Below are 23129 nucleotides of genomic sequence, written 5' to 3' on the forward strand. Positions count from 1 at the left end.
GAAACTAAAATTCAATAGTAAAATGAACAAGAATTTCCTAGGGACATTTTATGTCTTATATTCCTTCAGAGAGAATAACTACAGAAAATTGACTGTAGAGAATCTTCTTAACAGAAAATGAAAGAGCAGAGGGAACAGCCTCTCAAAATCAGTATAGCTTTAATTTATCTTAATTTTCGAAAATTAAAGACCATTGGATATTTTCCTGTTGCACCTGAATGAGGAAATGAGTCTTTCAGGAAACTGAGCATCTAGAAGTTAACTAGATATTTCCTCTAAAAATATGCAGAAACATATAGAAAACAGGAAGTTCTACCTTCTAAGTCCTCATTCTATCTATTAGGACCAGAGCCCACTCAATTAGACAATCAAGAAGAATAAATACCTAGAGGTTTACTTTATTTTGTCATTTAGATATCTCTCTGTCTCTCTGTATCTGTCTCTCTGTCTCTGTCTCTGCCTCTATCTATCTCTCAGTGTATGTGTGTGAATATGCACATGTGTGTGGCGACCAGGAGACAACTTTGGCTGTCATTCTTCAGTAGCCACCTACCATGTTATTTTGAAAGCAGAACTCACCAAGTACAGTAGACTGGACAGTCAGCCCCATGAATTGGCCTTTCTCTGCTTCCCCAGTGGTGTCATGACATTAAGCCTTTGGTGACATTTTGTATTTGTTTTTGTTTTAAGATAATTATGTAGCCCAGCTGGTCTGAATCTTTCTATGTAGTCCAGGCTGGCCTTGAACTCACAGATTTGCTTCTCTCTGCTTCTGAGGGCTGGTATTAAAAGTGTGAATGACCACATTGCCTATAGACCTAAACAAACAAACAACAAAACAAAACAAAAAAAATATGTAGATTCTATAAATCAAACTTAAACCCTCATGTTTAAAAGGCAAAGGATTTTGCTGACTAAGATTTCCTTAAAGAAAAAAAAAAAAAAACCTTCATTTTCCATTAAAATGCCTTTTGTTTTCCTAAAGTATGCCACTAAGTTCAAATAAAGAGAATCTGTAAGACACACAGCAATTTTAAATTCTCGGAAGTGAAAAATTACCTATCATTGTTCAGCCTCATAGACAAAGCATCCCAGCCTACAATATTAGGATTTTATGAAGCAGTTAAGATGTCAGAGTTGGAGGATATGGATTCCAGTGCTAATTCATTGTACTCTAGTAGGAATTTGTCAAAATGGCAAACACATCACAAAGCTTGTTACATCTCTCTGAGGCAGAGTAATTGCAAACTTCAGCGTTCCTCTCCTAGTCCCTACTCATGCAGCTTGCACGAGGACCAGTGAGCAAGAATGAGGAATTAAAAAAAGTACCTCATCCTTATTTTAAATATTAATTAAATAAGCTACCAAATTACTTGTTTTGGTATGAAAATCAGAATACCTAAGATTTATTGACTATCTCTCATGTGCCCCCACCATACTAAGAACATTTGTTGTATAATCTCACTCAGTTTTCATAAGCATTCATAGCTGGTATTGTTGGCAGTTTTCAGACGAAGCAAGCATGTCTTCTTGGGGTTAGCTGCTAAGCAGAGCAGGTTATTAGCTATGGCAGCAAAGCCAATGGCTGCACTAGTCAGTGAGACTCTGCTACAGCCCTGATCTATAGTTCACAGCTGTGCTGGATAGTTTTATGTCAACTTGACACAAGCTAAAGTTACTAGAGAGAAGGGAGCTTCAGTTGAGAAAATGCCTCTGTAAAATCAGGCTGTAGGCTAACCTATAGGGCATTTTCATTATTAGTGATTAATGGGTGATGTCCCAGCCCACCGTGGGTGGTGCTATCCCTGGGTTGATGTTCTTGGGTTCCATGAAAAGCAGGCTGCGCAAGACATGAGGATGAGTAATCAGACATGAGTAATCAAGACATGCATGAGTAATCAGCATCCCTCCAGATTCCTTACCTGTCTGAGTTCCAGTCCAGAGTTCCCTCAGTGATGGACCAAGATGTGAAAGTATAAGCCAAATAAACACTTTCTTTACCAACTTGCTTGTGGTAATGGTGTTTCATCACATAAACACTAACCTTAACTAACACAACATCTTAAAAAGAAATTCATTGCCACTTATTCTATGATAAGGCAAGTCTCTCTCTCTCTTCGTATTGCTCTTGAATTCTTGAGCTGCTTGAACAGGAAGTACAGGAAACTAGACCCTCAGTTTATGGCAAGGTGAGGGCTTTAAGAAATGGGAGTTACTACTTCCCATTTTAATAGCATCTCTGTTGGATTTGATCCCTATCCTGAGAGGATCTTAGTCTACCCAGTCACCTTCCCCAAACCATTTTGGAGCTTAATTTTCACCTCCATGTTATGTGTACCTGTTAGTGCCCAGGAGTATGAAGGAGCCACCATGGATGCTAATTCACACGCAAGACAAATAAGTAGAAGCACCCAACCAGCTTGGATGCACATAGGAGTTAAACAATGACAACATAGTGCTCCAGTCTGGACAAGATGTCTCATTTGCCTTTGTGACTTAGAGTTAATAACCAAAAGAGGATAACTCTGGAAAGACAGTTCATGGTTAACATGGGCTGTTTATGATACTATGATCTACACCAGGTTGAGAGTACTAGTGATGACCCAAAATGCCCTTGAACATTGTTAATATCAGACACAATACTTGCATAATTATGTGCACAGTAGTGCATATTTAATACCATTTTATAAGAAGAGAGTTTTTATGGCTATAATAATAGGCTGAAAATAATTTCTGATGGTACATGCAGCAAAGAGGTTATTTCCGTGTGGTAGAGCATTCTATTACTTGAATTTTTCCCTTCATGTAACCTAAACTGTATTTTCAATAATTGTTGCATGTGCTGCTATTAGAAATTTTATTGAGTGCAAAATGTAGTAATTATTTCTTTGTTATTAAAAAAAACATAACGAGGCAGAAAGATGCCTCAGTTGATAAAGAGCCTTGCCACCAAGCCTGATTAGTTGAGCTTGAGCCCCAGAAGTCACATAGTGCAAGGAAAGAACCAGCTCTCCCATGGTATCCTCTCATCTCCACAAACACTGTGGCATGCATGAACTCCAGTACACACATACACTCACTAAATACATGTAAATTATTAAAATGAGTACTTTAAGAGAATTCTATGAGCATACTATGCAATATAAGCATTTAGCATAGAAAGGTATTCATGATATGTTGACTTTTAATGAAATGATTCCGTTAAAGAGAAAATGCTCACATGTGCATGTAAAGAATCAAGTCTCACAAAAACAAGACATAATATTCCTCCTGTGCAATTATGGATCATGGGAGATACTTATTTTCTTCTGGGTCTTATCTTCACTATCTAATTTCCTGATAAGGATGCTGATTGCATTCTAGGAAAACATATTTTAATTGGCACCTTGTGGTTGCAGTGAACCAGGAGACATCCTGAGGCAACTATAATTGGCTAGAGTGTTTCTGGAAAGTCACTTTCAAAAGAATATCTCTATACGATGTCTCTAATTTCCACAGTGTTTCCATTGCTGTTGAACTATCCTAAGAATATAACCAGCTTAATCCAGGCTGTTCTTATTCTTCTAGAGATGATGGATTACAGGGAAAATGTTGAAGAAGGTTAAAAAATGGCTATACAAAGGTATTCTCTATATGGTAGGCTATATGTAATCATTAAAATTATTTTAGGTTTTAGAAATTATTTAGGTTTTAGAAAGCTACTCTTAAGTATTTAGTTTAAGCCATCCATTTGTCATATGTTTTAATATGACAGAGTTCGTCTGACCTTCTTAACAAACCTATGAGTTATTGCTGTAGTTGTGCTGATGGGGATGATAATTGTGGTGGTGGTGGTGGTGATGATAATGATGATGATCACATAAAGGAACTGAAGCACAGAATAAAGAATATTACTGGATCAAGTAACAATGTCTGAACTGAGAATGATTCATACATAATTCTTAACATTTTGCAACTGCAGTAAATAGATTTCTAAAAATGGTAGAATAAAATTGCACTCACCCCCTAAAATGTTTCCAACAGCAATGGACACAGGGAAAGAATTTGTCAAAACTATTGATAGATGAGAAGTTGTCATAGGTTTTTTGTTGTTATTGTTTTATGTTGTACCTTTCTATAATTCTCAGCTATTTTACAATGAACCTATGCTATTTCATAATCAGTAAACATAACAGCATCAAGTTCCAATGGTAGGTTATATTTATGACTGATATGCTCCCTAAGAGGCTCCGTGGCACTAGAATAATCAGTAAATTATTGTACCCTGAAAATTCTGTAGAAATTGATACTGAACTTGGATCATGAATGTCAACATATTTTGTCCCAGTGACATATTTGACAAACATTTCTAAGGGTTACTCCTTGTATAAATATGAACAGTCATATCTGCAATAAAATAAAGATCAGGGCTTATTTGTCATCTACAAAGGTGGGGTATTAAAACAAAATTTTTGTTCCACCCTTAACAACACAATTGGTAAGAGAGGGACCCCAAATGAACTGGAAGCTAAATGATGATGTTTCTCAAAAGCATATATACCTTGTTTCCTTCATCAAATCATGCTCATCAAATCATCCAGGTATTTCCTTCTGAAATATTTGAAATGATACTGACATTACTTTACACACCTTTGTAAAAGAGAAGGCTCTATTGCGAAACACTTCAAAAGAGGTCAAATGGAAAAGAGTTCATAAAAGCTGAATCATACCAATATTAAGAACCCACAGGAAATGAGACTTGTAGAAGGAACCAATAAACTCATGCTCAGTAGGTGGCTGCAGCTGTGTCAAGGTTGGTCATAAAGTGAGACATTAGAGTAAGGTTCACATCCTGGCTTTATCACTCACTAACTAGACAACCTCAGACTAACTACGTGGCCCCTTGTTGCTTCTTCATACCCATCAACCTAAACACAGGAAGTCTTTTTATTTCAGAGGGAAGTTACGAAGATTTTGTGGAATAGCCATAGCTTAACCACTCACTCAACCTCCCCACTTATGGACAACCAGCCACTATGTAGGCTAAAGCAAGGTTGTTCCTCTGGTGCTTCCGATGCAGCTGTAAAGAGTAGGTAAACTCCTGCCTTTCATAAGCTTGAACTTTAGTTATCCTTATTAGATAATTCTTGTTATATTACCAATGCATAGAAAAACCCATCGTAGTTACTAAAAGTTTAGACAACTGGCTGCGGCAAGTGTTCAGTACAAAAGAGGCTCCAAATTCACATCATCAGAACCCACAGTAAATGTTTCTTGTGGTCAACTGCTGACTGGCCTGTAACCCCCGTAACATAAGGGGCAGAGAGAGAAGCATCTCTGGAATTTTCCTGAAGTCAGTCTTATTCCAAATATAGTTGGAGACTTTGTCTCAAAAGAAAAAGAAGGAGAGCAATAAGAAAGTATTTCTGATGTTCTTCGCTGGCCTCTGCACACATGTATGGGCTTAGGCTTCCCTCCTCCCAATTCTCTCTCTCACTGCCTCTCTTATAGACTCACACACCACACATATACATATATATAAACATACACAACTCACACATATATACTCTTTATATTCATCACAAACATGTTCACTGATCACCTCCCTCTGAGCGAGGAGCAGCCTTGCCAGGCCACAGAGGAAGACAATGCAGCCACTCCTGATGAGACCTGATAGACTAGGGTCAGAAGGAAGGGGACCTGAAAGGTGGGATTGGAAAGATATCAGGGAGTGGGCTACAGCTGGGATACAAAGTGAATAAACTGTAATTAATATAAGAAAATTAAAATTTAATTTAAAAAAGGAAAAATATGAATAAAAATAAATAGAAACAGATTAAAAATTCACTGAACCATCTAAAGCTCTTCAGAAAAATATCCATACTAGCATATTTTTTTTACTAGCATATTTTTAATATTTATTCACTGCAACAGAGTATCATTATATAGTCAAGATTGTCATTGAACTGTTAAGGTTTTCACCATAACCTTCCAAGCACTGGAATTATAGGCAAGCTATACCACACTTCGCAGTAGGATGCTTTGTGATGCAGTGTTATTTTACTTGATTGATAACACAACACTTTCTAATTAAATTTTTATGAAAAGGTTAATTTCATGTGCTGACTGGCTTGAGAGATGCTCAGTTGGTAAAATAACACTTTTTTATGTGTCTTTGAAGGTATTTTGAAGATAGGATGTATAATTTATATATATATATATATATATATATATATATATATATATATATATATTATACATATGTGTATAATATATGGTTTATATATGGCTTTATTTGCATATATAGATATAAATTTATATAGACAGATTATGTAGAGAAAAGTGATGCTTTAACATTCCTTCAAGTGCAGTAAGGTCACCATCCTTAGCTTCTCGGCTTGCTTAAACATCATCAGTTTAAGCTCTGACACTTCAAGCTCTCCCTAAGACATTCCTGTGGTCTTTTTGCCCAACAATGCTACATACAACCTGTAACAATGTAATAATAATATATGAGTGGCTAACAAACAAAAGCAAGTGGATTGTATCACTGGCTAGAGTTTCTTGTATCCTGGATTCTGTGTCTTTGCTGTCACCGTTCACATCGTTAATTAATTATTATTAATCATTAATTAATTATTGAGTGGATAATACAGGCCACAGTGCAATATGCCTTTGAACTAACTGGCATGTCTGTAAACAGAACTGCAATACTTGCATGACACAAAATTTCTTTATATCCTGTCTCAAGCCAAGACCAAGTATGTTAAGTCAACCATAGGTTTTTACCCCGAATCTATTCAACAGATACCTAGGCATGCAGAAGCTTGCAAATTAATGTGGAAAATAGCAAAAGGAGCACAGAAAACAGAGCGGTACATGAAGGATAAAGTGAAAACTCTCCTAATGAGATAGGAACATTTCCCTACAGCTCTTCAAATTTCTATTTTCTTTTTCCTTGAAATAAAAGGGAAAGGGGGGTGGCATCTGAAACTTATATCCCAGATGTGTGCAAAGCCAGCACACATGCAAAATTACTTGGTTTTCTTTTAACTAACACAGAAAATCATAAACATGACTTCAAAGTATCATTTCAGCCATTGTTGGAGGAAAAAAAATTGGTAAATCTCACTTCTAGTTCAGAAAAGGAAGTTTAGATACATCTCTTGCCTATCAAATGCAACTATAACTCCTGAAGGTAAAATATACATAGTCTGCATGAAATGTAAAAAGAGAAGGCAGGCTGCTTAGAAATGTATGTGAGGGAGTAATAGCATGTAACTTATGACCACATATTTCCAACAGGAAAAGATGTTCATGTCTGGAAAGAAACACAGGAACAATGTCCAATGATATCCAACAGAAGTAGGAGACCCTGGCCTGGCCTTTCTAAAACAAGATACACATGGTTAGCTGAGTAGGCTGCTTCCTGTATTATGTCAAATGTACAATTTAGGAATGTAACCATGCAACCAACCACTGTCAGTCTGTGGAAAGAGCTTGTCTTATCTTTTATTTTTTTCTTTTTTAATTCTTTATTAATTGCACTTTATCCATTTTGTATCCCCCCTATGGTTCCCTCCCTCCTCCCCTCCCAACTCCTCCCTTCCTCCACCCTCTGCCTGCATGCCTCTCTTCAAGTCCACTGATAGGGGAGGTCTTCTTTTACTTCCTTCTGGTTCTAGTCAATTATGTCTCATCAAGAGTGGCTGCACTGTCTTCTTCTGTGGCCTGGTAATGCTGCTTCCCCCTCAGGGGGAGGTAATTAAAGAGCAGGCCAATCAGTTCATGTCAGAGACAGTCCCTGTTCCTATTACAATGGAACCCACTTGGACACTGAACTGCCATGGGCTACATCTGTGCAGGGGTCTTAGGTTATCTCCATGCATGGTCCTTGGTTGGAGTATTAGTCTCAGGAAAGACCCCTGTGCTCTGAATTTTTGGTTCTGTTGCTCTCCTTGTGGAGTTCCTGTCCTCTCCAGATCTTACTGTTTCCTACTTCTTTCCTAAGATTCCCTGCACTCTGCCCAAAGCTTGTCTTTTCTTGAGACTCCACCTTACCACAGAGCATGAGTAAGATGACTCTTCAATGAGCACAAAAGGATGTATCTTCCCCAATTATGTTCAGGAATACCATGAGCACTGATGAGGGAAATAACATACAGTAAGTACTTGTCTCAGAAAGCATCTCCTTCCCTCATGGGTGAAATGTCCTAACTCTTCTTTTATGTAACTTCAGCAGGATGGAGAAGAACTCCAGAAACACTTGACAAACCAAACAGACTGGAACAGCAAGATCAAAAAGTCCATAAAATTAATCAACCATTAGAATATGAGTTCAGTAAAGTGGGTTGGGACCTCTGCACTGAATTTAAATACCAGGAGGGGAAGAAAGAGGGAGGGGAGGGGAGAGGATGAAAAAAGAGAGAGAAAGGAGCGTGGCATAAAGACCAGTTTGGCAATAAACCATGGAAGGAAGATAGGTTGTGTGGAGGACTTAGACTATTACAGCATTCCATTACTTCTTCCATGATGTCCACTAAGCTTTGGCTGGAGGAATGTTGATACAGATGTCCCATACGCATCTGGGCACTCCACTGTCACTCTCTGCACTATGCTTATTTGTGCATTTTTGGGTTAAGCATCACCCATTGCACCAATAAACCTCTCTGATGAGATCTGAGAGCTTCACTAATCTATGGATACAGGTATATAAATTCAGAGAGCAGTTTGTAACAATGTCCAGAATAATAGTTATCCCACCCCTTGTCCCTGTGTGCTTCCCTATCATGGGTTCTTTCCCAGATTTATGATACCACAAATGTGTTTCCTCCTTAAATCTAATCATAAGGAGTTTTTCACCTTCATAATGGTTGTGCTACCATTGCATCCATACCCATTTCTTGCTTTTCTAGTCACTGATATAATTTACAAGATTCACGGTTGGGTAATACTGCTGCTGATGGTTTTCCCCAGACAGCCTACCTAGTACCTCCTTGTATTATGAAAACTAACTGACAGAGAGGAAAACCACATGTCAGTACCAATTTGATTTTTCCATGTCCTATGACTAATGTATATGATGCCTTCAGCAAGAGTCTTACCATTGAATTGGGCAAACAAGAGCAATAATAATAGCATCTACTATTTTAGGAGTCTCTGGGATATCTCTGACAATAATCCAAAAGGAGATACCCTACACCTAGAAGAGACAGCAGAAAGATTTCAAGGACAGGTGTCAGGAACAACCAGAACTAAATAGAGTTTTCTGGATATGCCATGAACTCATTACTCACAGACACTCAGCAGTGATTGCCTAGGCAAAACTTGCATAATACCAAACCAGTCAAAGTTCTAGTAAGTAGGGGTTGACAATCTTCCGTTCCTAACTGAGGACCGTCTATGGCTTTCTGGGGAGAGAGGTAGTTTCCTCAAGGATCTGAGCCCCTGTTAGGTCAATCATGCTTCAATGGATAGTGCCATACCCCATACCCAGGAATATATGGAGGCACAAACAATTTTATAAAGAAGAAAAAGAAAACAAGAAAAGATGCCAAACTGAGAGATCTGGGAGGAGTCACAAAGAGGGGTGAATATGGTCAAATACATGTCTGAAATTGTCAAAGAATTAATAAGACATATTTAAACAGACGTACCAGGATGTTCTCTAACATGGGGATGGCAGAATGGGGGTTGAGTGCCATCCCCATCTCAGCATACCTTTAATGAGATTGTGTCTAATAAGATGAGGTCAGGAAAATGAAACAAATAATGGATATGGAAAAGCTTCTTCACCTCCCTTGAGGAGAAAAGTCTGGAAATAAGCAGCATGAAGGTCACTCACTGTCCTGATTTAAATGGTTTCGGTGTCAGAAGCTGTTCCCACATCACAAAGAAAAGTGATAAATGTACTTGCAGCCCAAACTGCTACGCTACCTCCCTTCTCATCTTATAAAACATATCTAAGTCATCAAATGAAAAATATATAAAATAATGTTCTCCTTAATGTAAACCAATAGATTAATAAAGCCCAGCAAACAGAATTTTACAATTTTCTAATATGCATTTGAAGAACACTTTATTTTTCCATTAAATGTTGCTAATGAAATATTCTTTACAAATATTTTTTTCAGACAAACAATTTATTACCTCTTTTTTAATCCTTGCTTAGGTGAAACATACAAGCAAATACATAGATATAGACCTTTTAAATTTTGAGTCTTCTTACTGTTTTGAAGAGCTTATGTTCTTTTGGCTTTGAGAATTATACTTGTATTTTTATATAATTGTCTGTTTTCTCAGCTTCTGTTTACTTAGATCCTGTTTTCCATGTTTTTTTTTTCTTTGTTTTGGTTTAGTTTGAATTTTTGTGAGTATGGTTGTGGGTGTGTTGTTGTTGTTTTCCTTTTAGGCCTTTCTGGAATGGTTAGCTACATATTTTGCTTTCCCCTATTATTTTCTGTCTTTATATTTTTCTTAATTAACTTCCAGATAAATACATGTGAGTGTCTGACATTTTGAAGTCTGACTATCAATATCAAAAGTATAATGTATGGGAGAAGAAACAAGGTTAGAATAAAGACAATGCCATGCATAATATCTTTGTCAATAATGCTGATTGAATTAACTAAGTAGTAAGTAGAGCTACAGTTTCCATGAATAAAGAAAAGCTTGCTATGCCATTCAGAGTGCATCAGGCAGCCTTTACTTGGATCTCATCAGCTCTCTGCTGCGCACTGTTGATGGATGAACAAGTCTTTGTCCCTGACCTCAAAACTTAGAAGCTTAGCATTTATCTTACCCCAGCATTCTTTGCCATTTTCAAGACACCATAGGCATTGAATGGGGCTCCTTATTAACCATGAAATAAACATATCAGGACTTGATTCCAAATATAGTACCATTCACATCCTTATTCACCTGAATATTACCAATCCAGATAGGAATTTGTGTTCTGTCTTCTTCCACCTTCATTCAAAATGGTATACTTGTATTTTATCATTTCCTAATAGGTATCCACTCACTGAAATCACTATTCATGGGCTCTGGAGATCATGCAGTTTTTAAAGTGCTTTGTGCATAAACATGAAGATCTCACCATCCATGGCGGGGGGCAAATTGGACTTATAATCCTTGTGCAGGAGAGGTATAGGCATGAGGGTTGCTGGGGTTTGCTGACCACCCAGACCAATCAAATTAGCAACCTTCAGGTTCAGTGAGAAATAGTGTCTCAGAAAACAAGCTGGGTTGTGATCAAGGAAGGCACCTGCTGTCAGCATCTGACCTCTATAAGCACATACACATGTGTGCATGCATGCCTGTGAAATCATGTGCGCATGTGTATAAACACACACAAGTAAAATTAAGTCAATGTTCTCAACTATGAGTTTAGGAGCTATAAACTTTTTCACCAAAGAATAACCTTATTTTCTCCTAGCAAATTTGTCTATCTATTTTACTGCCTATATTTTGCATCTAATTTCATACTGGAACAGGTGATGAGTATGAAAGAGAGAGTAAAAAAGCCACTTTTTAAAATCACAGTGTCTTTTCCAATTTCTACAATACACTACAGAAATGAACTAAATGAACTAAAGATTAACACTCAATGAGCAGAAACCACCACAGAGCAAGACTTTAACATCAAATTCACAGATTACTGTACCCCTTAGGAAGCAGCATTTTTCTCAGAAGAGCATTGGAACCAGAAGCAAGCATCACACATGCTACAATACCAAGACAACTCTCAGCAGGAACACAATAAAAAGTCTCCGGAAATCATTCTCATGTGAAGGAAACACAAATCTAAAATTGATGCGAGAAATGGCCTCCCTAAAAGCCTAATGGCATTGGGAACCAGCCTAATGCCATCAACATGGGAAGGATCAAGTAAATTAGATTATATCCATCAGTCAAATACCATGTCAACCTGAAAAGTGGTCATGTAGAGCAGTATTGATCTATTTGAGAGAATAGTCATTAAATTTAGAAGGAAGAGCAGGGCTCCAAGTAGTAGATAGAGGGTCCTATCATAAACCTTAAGCAAAACAGGATAGGAATAGAACTCAGTGGGATTAACAAATTGAGTTAATGATGACATTGAATTGTCTTTTGGTTTTTCCTTTATTCTGCAATTCTAGTAGTTATAGATAATGTGCATCTCATAATTAGATTAAAGTATTTTTTATAATATATTGCTTCTATTGGATATTGCAATCATCAGTTTGGCAGGACAAACTCTGTGTGGATGATCTATAAATTACAGTCCTATAATGAGGAAACTTGAAAAAATTCCTTTCACCATCTGGGTCAGTTTCTCCCACCGTAAAAATGAGGAGACTCTGACATGAATTCAGTGGCTGACTCTTTGATCATCTCTCCCTGAGATGGTGAGGGTAGTGCAGCCTTGCCAGGCCACAGAAGAGGACAATGCAGCCAGTCCTGATGAGACCTGATAGGCTAGGGTCAGATAGAAGGGGAGGAGGACCTCCCCTATCAGTGGACTTGGAGAGGGGAAGGGGGAAAGTTAAGGGAGGGAGGGTGGGATTAGAGGAAATAAAGGAGGGGCTACAGCTGGTATACAAACTGAATAAAGTGTAATTAATAAAAAAATTAATTTAAAAAACTGAGGAGACTATACAGGTATGAGAAGAATTGCATGTGTGTACATATGTGCTTACATGATTATGCAAGTATATATGTGTGCAGGTTTACATCCATGTAGTGGCCAGAGAACAGCCTCAGATATCTTTGCTCAGATGTAGTTCACTTTTGTTTTGTTTTTGTCTTTTTTATTTTTGAATGGTGACTCACACTGGCCTGGTACTTGCCAAGTTGGCTTAGTGACTAGGAAACCCCAGGAATCCACTTGTTTTTACCCCACCCCAGTTCTGGGATTACAACTGTGTACTAGCATGCCAGGCATTTTTATGTGGATTCTTGGGATGGAAATTAAGTTCTCATGCATGCATGCAAGGAGAGCGCTTTACCAATTGCATATTTCCTCAGATCTGTAACTATAAAACTGATTGAAGAAATAGTTGAAATTGAATTTTTAAGTTAGCATACAAATTAATAGTCTTCATTATGGCATTATCACACATCAGTACTGGTAAGTGTTCTTATATATTAGTGGGTTTTTAAAGCCCTATTATAATTATACCATATACACTGAGTTTACTGTCAATACTGTAACCTGCTGTCTAAATAGCAGAGCTGCAGTGACAGTATCTGTCAATCAACCCATGAGCTTCATATCTCACCTTTCATGGGCAAAATGTCACACAAGATACACACCCTACAGCCCAGAGACTCAATCACTAACTTTAAGATGCTGTTGGTATGGAGACCCCTAGTCTTCAATGAACCTCACTTCAAATGTCTGTTAATTTGTATGTGGATAGCCAAGATGGTTTGAGAAACTTGGTAAAGAACTTCTGGTGTTTATCAACAATAGTGACAGTATTTTCAGGGGAAAAAAAATGAGCTAGTTTTCTCTCTGCTTGTCTGTGAAAGCATGTAGAGCAGAAGTGTTGATACACAGCACATCTATATAGGCAGAAAGATGAAGACACTCTGTTCAAAATCCAAAAGGAACTCTTTACCGACGCTTTGAAATATATAGACCAAACCACTGAGATACACAAAGACAAGGACACCAGATTCAGTGGGATGGGAGCAGAGTGGCCTGGGAGACCAGCTTGCACCTGTGCAGACCAGCAATCCATGCCTGTGCCTTAAAAGTAGATGGATTACGGTATAATGAAGCAGGCCAGAGAGATGTCTTTGGTAGTCAATCTGAAGGATGGCAGGATACAAATGGCATCTGGGGAAGCTCTGCCTGGCTTTGGTGTACAGGATGGGATCCAAATGCAGAGAGTATTGGCTGAGAATTCAGTCAAGAGGCTGGTGCAATAATCCGGTGTGAATGAGTCCATAATACCAGGAGGAACCATGTGCTAGGCGAGGTGGAAATGGATTTCATTTCCACTTCTATTTTTGCTTCTGGACTCGAGTAAAGCAGGGAGGGCATTGCTACCTAAGTTATATGCCTAGCCCTCTGGGGGTCTAGCATGGTCTTCAGAATCAGACCATGTACATTTGTATGCCCTAGCTTCTAAGCTTAATGCTGGGTAGCCCAACAGAGGGCATGAGATGTAGGACTCTCAAATAGCAAGGGTCTGTAACTTACAGGACACAAAGCATGGCTTCTTTTTCCCGTGAACTCCACACATCTCTTTGAGTGGGAGCTTCTTACTGGGAGAAACTCTGGATAATCATGCTTTCAAAAAATGAAAATTAGAATTATTTCCTAACAAACCCTCTTGGATGACTGAGACTCCTATTTCTCCCTGAAACTTACATAATAAATAATGTGGCTGAACAGAGGAGACAGAGGGAAGTCCTTGCTCCTAAGTGAAAGATAGGATTTTAGTGAAGCTTGATTTTCAGAAGTGGTGCTTATTTTATGTTATCATTTACACTTAAATCTGAGAAGTTAACTGAATAATAAAATGTTTGACCCAATACTTCAGTAATTCGTAGAATCAGAAGTTCAAAACAGGGTAGAGAGCCAATCAGCAAACACTTAGAAAAACAAAACAAAACATGCTCACCATGGTGTGATAACAGTAAGGTCTTTTCCTGAGTATTGTTTTCTGGAACAGGACTAGAGTTTCAAAATGAATTTGCCTTGTTAGTAGCACAATGTTCTACACTTACACCCCAGTAAATATTTTTATAAGATAATACTGAGTGATAGAGGTATTTTGTTCACTAAACCTCTCCCTGTCAACAACTGCAGGCTGACCTCTCACTTGCCTGAAGCTGAACAAACAATGGTGGTGGCATTTGCATCTGTCCCTTCCGAAACACCTTCCTTTTTAAATCTGGCATGGATAACTGTTTCCTCTAACTTAGTCCCAGTTGTGCCAAACCTAAAGCCGCTGATGGTTTCTATTGTTCCTTTCCTTCATAACAAACTCTTAAGGCCAATTGAGAGCTAGCTCCTGTCTGCAAGACCAGAACATGGTTTGCCACCTCTGGCAAAGCTGGAGAATAAGGCTCATGCTGGATATAACTATGCAAGGGCCATCACGAAAGACCTGACATTTAGGAGCTGGAAGCTAACTCAGTCAGGGAAGTGTTTGTTATATGAAGACCTGACTCTGGATCCTAAACATTCACATACAAAACTGATCAGGGAAGCACATACCCTGTAAGTCTGGCATTGAGGTGGTGGGGACAGATAGATTCCTGGGGCCTGCTAGCTAATAAATCTATCCAAACTAGGGAACCCCATGTTCAAAGGGGAAACCTTGCCTCGAAACATAAGATGGAAAGTGATAGATGAAGACACTCAATGTCAACCTTTGGCCCCAGCCGTGCATTTAGGGGTATATGCACTGTATACACATACATACAAAGAAACAAACTCACAAATGTTGGAATTTCCAACATTTTCTTCACCATCTCTTTTATTTTCTCCACTCATTTCTGAGTTATTCCAAATGATATTTAATGGCTCTCTGCTACAGGTTAGCACAATGGTACATTGTCTCCCAACAGAATTACTTGGAGAGACTAGAAACCAAAGACATTTTCATAGTTTTGTCACCAGCTTGCTGAGGGTCTTTAACATTCTCAGGGCCTCAGCTTCTTTATTGTATACTGGGGGAGTTTATAATGGATCATGACTGACATCCTCTAGGTTATGAAGCATCAGTATGTGCAACCATTTTGGGGGAATTTGTTTTCGTATACCTTGATCATTTACAATAACCAGGTAATGTCTGAGATTAACAGGCTAAATGTCACCACGTAACATCATTATTTTGTCTCCAATATGGAAAAAACATAAAGCAGAGGTGGTAAAGTGGCTTTTCCACTTTTCAGGAAAGTATTTGTCATGCCAGCTGAGGAACTAAGTCTTATACCCAGCACTGAAGTCAAATGTTAGGTGCCATGGTGCCCATTTGAACAGCGAGTGTTCAGTGAGTGTATTGACAGGGGTATACCTTGAGATCATCAGGCAGCCAGTGTACCCAGTGAGCTTTGGGCTCCGTGAGAGACCCTGGCTCAAACATTTGATCTCTGGCCTTTACACATCTATCCAGATATATCATATGCACAGAAGTGCACAACCACACAAGCATGGACAGCCACACATGTGTACATGCGCTCATACACACACATATACAGAGAGCGAGAGAGAGAGAGCTCCAAACAGAACAGGAGTGCTTCTGATCTGGTAAATGAGTTTCTCTTTCTCTCTCTCTCTCTCTGTCTCTCTCTCTCTCTCTGTCTCTCTCTCTCTCTCTGTGTCCTTCTCTCTGTCTATCTATATCTCTGACTCCCTTTGTTCTCTGTCTCTCTCTATCTCTCTCCCTCCCTTCCTCCCTCCTTCCTGGATATGAATCTACCTTTGCCACCTGGGAGGGAGAAGCACGTTAATGTTTCTTGAATGTGACTATTTCTCTACCCAGGCACTGTGGAGCACTAGTGTTATCCAACAGGAACATTCCGGGCTTCTGCTCAACCCAGAAGCATCAGGTGTGGACAGCATTCCGAGCTGCATGGCATTCTATTTTTGGAGATCTGCATGGTAAAGGTGGGATATAAATTCAAGCCCATATGCTACAGAGAAATCAGATGTTCCCAATGTGTCTCCAGGACTATTTTTAAAATCACAGCTAATAATTTACTGACTGACGTTCTGGGGCTTGCCTGGATCTAAAAATAGCTGTTCTGAGCTTTCGGGTGGTGGTTAGGGAACAGGACTGGGACAGTAGGAAGCTTCATCTAATAACATCAGTAACATCAAGAAATTTAGCATAAAATTGAATCTGGCTACTCAAGATTTGATTCTGATAAGGCAAATTTGACAGCTGATTCCCTATTAATTAAGTTCATAGAGATATTTTAAAGAAAGAAATAAAGTGATAGGGAACCTGGCATAATCCTTAGGGTTTAAGGCTGAGTCTAAAATTGTGATCCAGGCTTCTTCAGAGCCTATGTCACAGCATCAAGGAGATATCCAAACAAATGGCTCACTCAGGCCTGACAGCTGACCCTCTGCTCAGCTGGTGGACACCTAGGTGGGGTCAAGGCCCCTGGCCACCAGGGAAAGGGGAAGCTTAGCCATAAGCAGTCTTCACATAAGGCTTCTCTCAAGGCTCTGACACTAAGCACTTTTCACAAATCAAGTTAACTCCAAAGGAGACAAAGAGGCCTCCTTTCTCCCTCCCCAGAGCAAGTCATCCATCATTTAGCCCTCTTCGAGGAATGGAAACAGTTCTGTGTTCAAGGAAATTTTTGATAGCTGATCTTTATTTATCAAAAGCATTGAAATGTCTTGTGTGCTGAAAGTTGACTTCTTAAGGAACATTGAATTAATATATGTATGAAATTCCCATCCTAGGATTTCTTAAATACCAAAAAGCTCATTGAACTAGGAAAATTCACCATTTTTTTTTTTACTTTGCTGCTTGTTTGTATGGCTTCCCTGTGAGCATTTCCACCTACAATATTATGCTATTCTATCTGTTTTTTTCATATAATCTATTATTTATCTATCTACATATTTATCACTAATCTGTGTCTATCAGTTATTTATCTGTCATATATTAAATCAAATATAATCTATTTATCAGCTGGCTATCACATCTTTATGTTATCTGTTATCTATCATCTATGCATATGTCATCTAGCTACTTGTCTATTTATTGTATATTTATATATTTAACATTTTTCACATATCTATATAAAACTCAATTTACCATCTACCTACCTGTTTATTTATTCATCATCTACCTATCAGTCATCTGTTTATCTATTTTGCATTTATCTTGGGAGAGGGTGAAGTACCAAATTCTATAGTATATTGTTTACTTCATATCCCCATTTATGTTTCTAAAATGGTAGATTGTGTCATATAAAAGTGAGTATTTAGTCTAGGTACACTGTATAGCAAATATTTGATGCTTTTAGAAATATACTAAGAGGTAGAGAGAAGGTGGTGGAGTGAGAGAGTGAGCATGGTTGATACAATTGACAAAAGTGCATGCCTTCATTAATAAGCATAAGTGACAATGCTTTCTGTGCTTATATCATTTCCCTGCATGGAGACTGTAGATAAATATGGAGCACATTTAAACATTAAAAATAATTTATGAGTAAGAAAATATACTCTCTTTGTCTTTGTGTGTCTGTCTGTCTATCTGTTCATTCATAGTTCAGAAATAAAGACTCCTGAACTCTACTGGGACCCCAGACTGCCTGGCTCCCTTCTGTATAGCATCCTTTCAAGGATGATTGAAGACATTGGCTTGTGCTTTATGTTTTCCTGGGTCCAGTGAAGTCTAATTCCTGCAACTAGGTTTCTCTCTGGGATAGGTTGAACGAATACTGCTGTAAGAGATTTCAGATGGGAAATTTCTGAGTTCTGCTGCTGTTCCAAATATTTCCGTTTACTTTCATTCAAATGTAGAAAAATGAGAAAGCAAATCAAGCTTGTATTATCAAAGTGTATCAGAGCTAAGAAAATGCTACCAAGTTGTTTGATTTTATAAGGCTGCTCTACAAGAGTTTAACATTAAGTCTAAGTCAATTACAAAAGCTATGACTTACATCCTATTTTACCGATGCAAAAAAAAAATAACATAATTGGCTAAAAAACATAAACAGATTTATATGATGTTTAAAGTATTTTGAGTGTTATAGCTTGAAAAATATTATAGTAGCTTATTTTCATTGTATGCAAAGGTTTTACTTAATGTTGCTTTTTCCTTTGCTGTATATTCTCATTGGTGTTATTCCATTGTTTTTATCAATAATAGTTTTGGTACAGAATGCTAGGAATGTATTTTATTTTAAACTATATTTCTATTAAATTTACTCATAGTCTTTTTCACAGAAAGAAATTTTCTTCATCATAAGACATTATATTACCCAATAGTAGTAACATTTTCTTTCCTTGACTGAAAACAACACAGAACATCTCACTTCAGATTAGTCTTCCTTTTAAAAGATTTCAGCATAATGGCTAGAATTCTACTTAAGTCAAACTCATCTTATAAGCCTACATAGAGTAAACCCATTCTAACAAAAATACAACTTCAACACAAAAACTTAATGTAGACTAAGTTCAGATATCCAATGCGTGATTGTTCCATTCATGTCAAGTGTCTCAAAGATTGATCCTCATGATGCACATGAACTTCCAAATGAAAAGAGTAAGAAATCATCCCAGGAATTCATACACTGAAAGACAGAATCCTTGGAGAAATTCCTGCAAAATGGATCTGCATTGTATAAAGATGACAGCAGGAGGTGAAAAGCATACTGTAGGACAAGGAAAGCAGATGCTTGAAGGTACTCTTGTCCAACGTCCAAGGCCTTTGGAAAGATGGTGGCAAGGGGGATGGTGCATCATGCTATGCCCACATTGTCAGGTCAGTCACCATGCTCAAGGCTCTTTGCAATGAATCACAAGCTCCATGGTTAAATGTTCCAACATGTGCTTCTTATATTATACTGACTACATTATGAATTCAATAGATCTCATCACTATGTGTTTCTTTTAATAAAGCCATTTTGAGAACTAGAGAAAAACACACTCTATTGAAGACAATGTCCTATGAGAATATTTTTCTAGATATTTCAAAAGAAGAAGCATGAATTCAACCTGGGGGTGACCCTAGATAAAGAGTAATGTCCAGATTTTTTTTTAATTATAATTTATTCATTTCTATTTTATGTACATTGGTGTTTTGGCTGCATATGTCTGTATGAGAGTGTTAGATCCCCTTAAATAGGAGTCACAGACAGTTGTGTGTCACCATGTAGATTCTGGGAATTGAACCCAGGCGCTCCAGAAGCGCAGGCAGTGCTCTTAACCACTGAGCCATCTCTCCAGCCCCCCAGATTTTTTTTTTAAACCTTAGAGAGGGAAAACAAATTTAAGTAGAAAGGGGTCTTTTGGTGTGGTCCAAAATGTCATGTGATCATATCGATCTTGTATAAGAGCACAGTTCTACTGTACGCACGCAGTCTTATGCTATCCAGAGCAGGTATCAGGCTTCAGCATAGGGTTTAAAAGAGGGTTTAAAAGCCTCCTACAAGTTTACAGAAGGAGAAGATAGATAAATAAGTAAGCAAGTAAAGCAACCAAACAAACAAATGAAAAACATAATGAGAACTGAGGAGGTTGCTCAGACCACTAATAATATAGAGTGAAGACCAATAGTCTACTTTCACAATGGCCAGCAAGCAACTCTTGGAATATTGACCACCAATCCATTTGATGTTTCGCACTAAGATGTGCACTGGCAGGGCTATGAATGTACTGAGACATGAACCATGTTTCCCACTGGAAGGATTTTGCTCCTTATCTTACATAGGAAGGAGATAGTTGAAAACATCTAGAGAGTTTGTTTTGTTGTTGTTTTGTTTTGTTTTGTTTGCTTGTTTGTTTTAATTAAAACAAGAATCTCTGGCCTCTACAACATGGAGGCCAGAGGTATCTTTTAATAACCTACAGTACACAAGACAGTCTTCCATAACAAAGAATTATCTGAGCCATAATATCAAGTATAGAAATCCTAACAAACTAGTTTGAAATCCTAACCTGCCAAAATGATGGTTTTAAAAGGTGGGACTTTTGAATAGGAATGAGATTGTATACGGAGAGCTTTCCAGAAAGAATCCATGCTCTCAGAACAAAGACCGGGTAGAGTTCTTATATTACTCCCTTCAAAGTCACAAAAAGTCACCATCAAAGAGCCATGAGGTGAAAACAGGAGGTTAGCTGGGAATGGAGCAGCTCAGCAGCGGAGTACTTGTCTGTACTTGCATGGCAAGCACAGGCCCAGGTATGATTCTTAGCACTGAATGAAAATACAAGGATAAGAACCAGAAAACAGGCTCTCAATGAGCCATTGTATCTGACAGCCTGGATTTTGGAGTGTCCACCTATGAGTGGTGGGAGATCAGTGCTTACTGTTTAAATCCCCCTCCCCCCCCCGTTTATCAGCATACTATAAATGGAAGAAAACAAAAGTCAAGAGGAACTGGAAAAGTAGCTCAGTTGATACAACGCTTGCTTGCTTAGAATGTATGAAGCCCTGCATTCTATCCCCAGCACAAAACAAACAAATAACACAAAGAAACTGGGAATATTGGCAGAGGCAGATGCTGAGACTCATTATCTATAATCTCAACATTGAAGAGGTAAAAGAAGGTCATGAAGTTTAAGAATAGGATAAATAGCAAATTGCAAAAGCTGGCTAGAACACATGAGACCCTTTCAGAAAGGAAGAAGCAAGGAAGGAATAAAAAGGAGGAGGAAGGGAAAAGGGGAAGAAGGAATGATGGGCTAGGAGAAGAGAGGGAGAAAGAGAGGCATAGAGGAAAGGGGAAGGGAACGAGGCAAAGAAGGAATATGATTAACATAACTAATATATAAATTATACAAAAAGTAAATCATGTATGTAGGAAATGTTTCTATGTGTATTATCTTGGGCCTTTAAATGTTTCTAGTCAATGCTCTGAAGTCAGCATTGTTTCCTTGCTGTTGAGTCTGTTTTCTTTGAGAATAGAAAACAGTGCACCCAATGATAAACATTAACCTGTTGGTTTGCAAGTAGAATCTAATAATCTGTGACCCTCTGTAACCTCAGACACTGCCTCAGCCTCAGTTTCCACATCTAAGAGAGCATTAATCACATTTGTGTCAGTCCAACCAAGAGCATAAAATAACTTGAACACAAGTAGTTGTCTTACTTGTAATCAACCTTGATTGGGTCTTTGCAAAGGTTTCTGAAGATTTGAGCTTCATGCCCAAATCCTGATTGGCGGTGAATGAAAGCCCAAACTCCCCCAGACAAAAATCATGTATTAACATGAAGGCTTTGGGGTTGAATAAAAGTTAAGTGAAAATTTCTGAGTTCTTTCTGTGCCTCCTTATCAGATGGTAAAATGGGCCAAGCTGGCATTCGGTGAGAGAACCCTGACCTGAAGAGACTGGGAGTGTATAGCACAAGTTCTCACCAGGAGAAGGGCTCACTTGGTAGAAAAGGAGACTTTGAACTCTCTGGGGGGACAAATTGTCTGGTTCCTGCTGAGTCACTGCCACATTCCTATTTACTATCTACTGCAGGAGCTCTTCTATTACGACATCATCCTTCAAACTTCATCACTTCTAGAATGCCCTCAAGGAGAGTCATAGACAACTTTACATAGACATGAATTCTTTGCTCAGCAGTTCTAGCAGCATTGAATACTAAAAAAAAAAAAAAATCAAAATAAAAAAGATTGCTTGCCATTCTCTGCTGTGATTCATGCAAAGAACTCTACAAAACTCAAACTGATTGCCTCTGTAGGTTGAGCTATTATTCATGGTATCCGGTAGTACAAGCCTGTGTAGACAAAAAGGAATGCATGCTGCTGTTTGAGTCATAGGTCTGCTAATCGCTGTCTGTCTGAGCTGCGACCACCATGACTCATGAGGCTGAGCACTGCTGAATGCACAGAGATACCCAGCCACCAGGAGACGACTCAGAGGTGCAGCTGGCAGCGTTGTCAGGCTGTTCAAATAGAAGACAGTTTATAAACGATGAGGGGGGGCCTTCACCCATACCATACACACTTTTCTTCACTTATCTCCATAACCCAGTAGATACTCTCATGTTTCCTGTCTTCAGTGGCATCCTTACCCTACGTGCTCAGATTATTATTAATTTGGGGTAGAAATAACCTGTCTCCAGGCTAAGCTGAAAGACACATTAAGCAACAAACCTGGAGACTTGGCTGGCTTATCAGGTCCCGAACTTCAAAGAAGTGCTGAGGAGCATTTGCAGTCTAGCTACCAAAGTCCTTCAGGTTGTTTGCCTGGCTTATCCCAGGGGTTCCTGATCTTAAGACAGCCAGAGATGAGATTAGCTGATTTGGCTCCGGTTTGAGCCTTCACTTAAGGCTGTTATCAGCAACTCTCTCTCTGGGTCTGGCAGAGCATCTGGGCTCCTAAACAACCACATTCCTTCCCATTGTCACGATTCTTAAGCCACCAGGACTATCTTTGAGGAAAAAGGGTATGAAAGAGAAAAAGGTTTCTTACTGGCTCAGAAGTGGATTCCACAGGGACAGTAATAGTT

Source organism: Psammomys obesus, unplaced genomic scaffold (assembly GCF_907164565.1).
Source record: "Psammomys obesus unplaced genomic scaffold, mPsaObe1.curated_primary_1811, whole genome shotgun sequence".
NCBI lineage: Eukaryota > Metazoa > Chordata > Mammalia > Rodentia > Muridae > Psammomys > Psammomys obesus.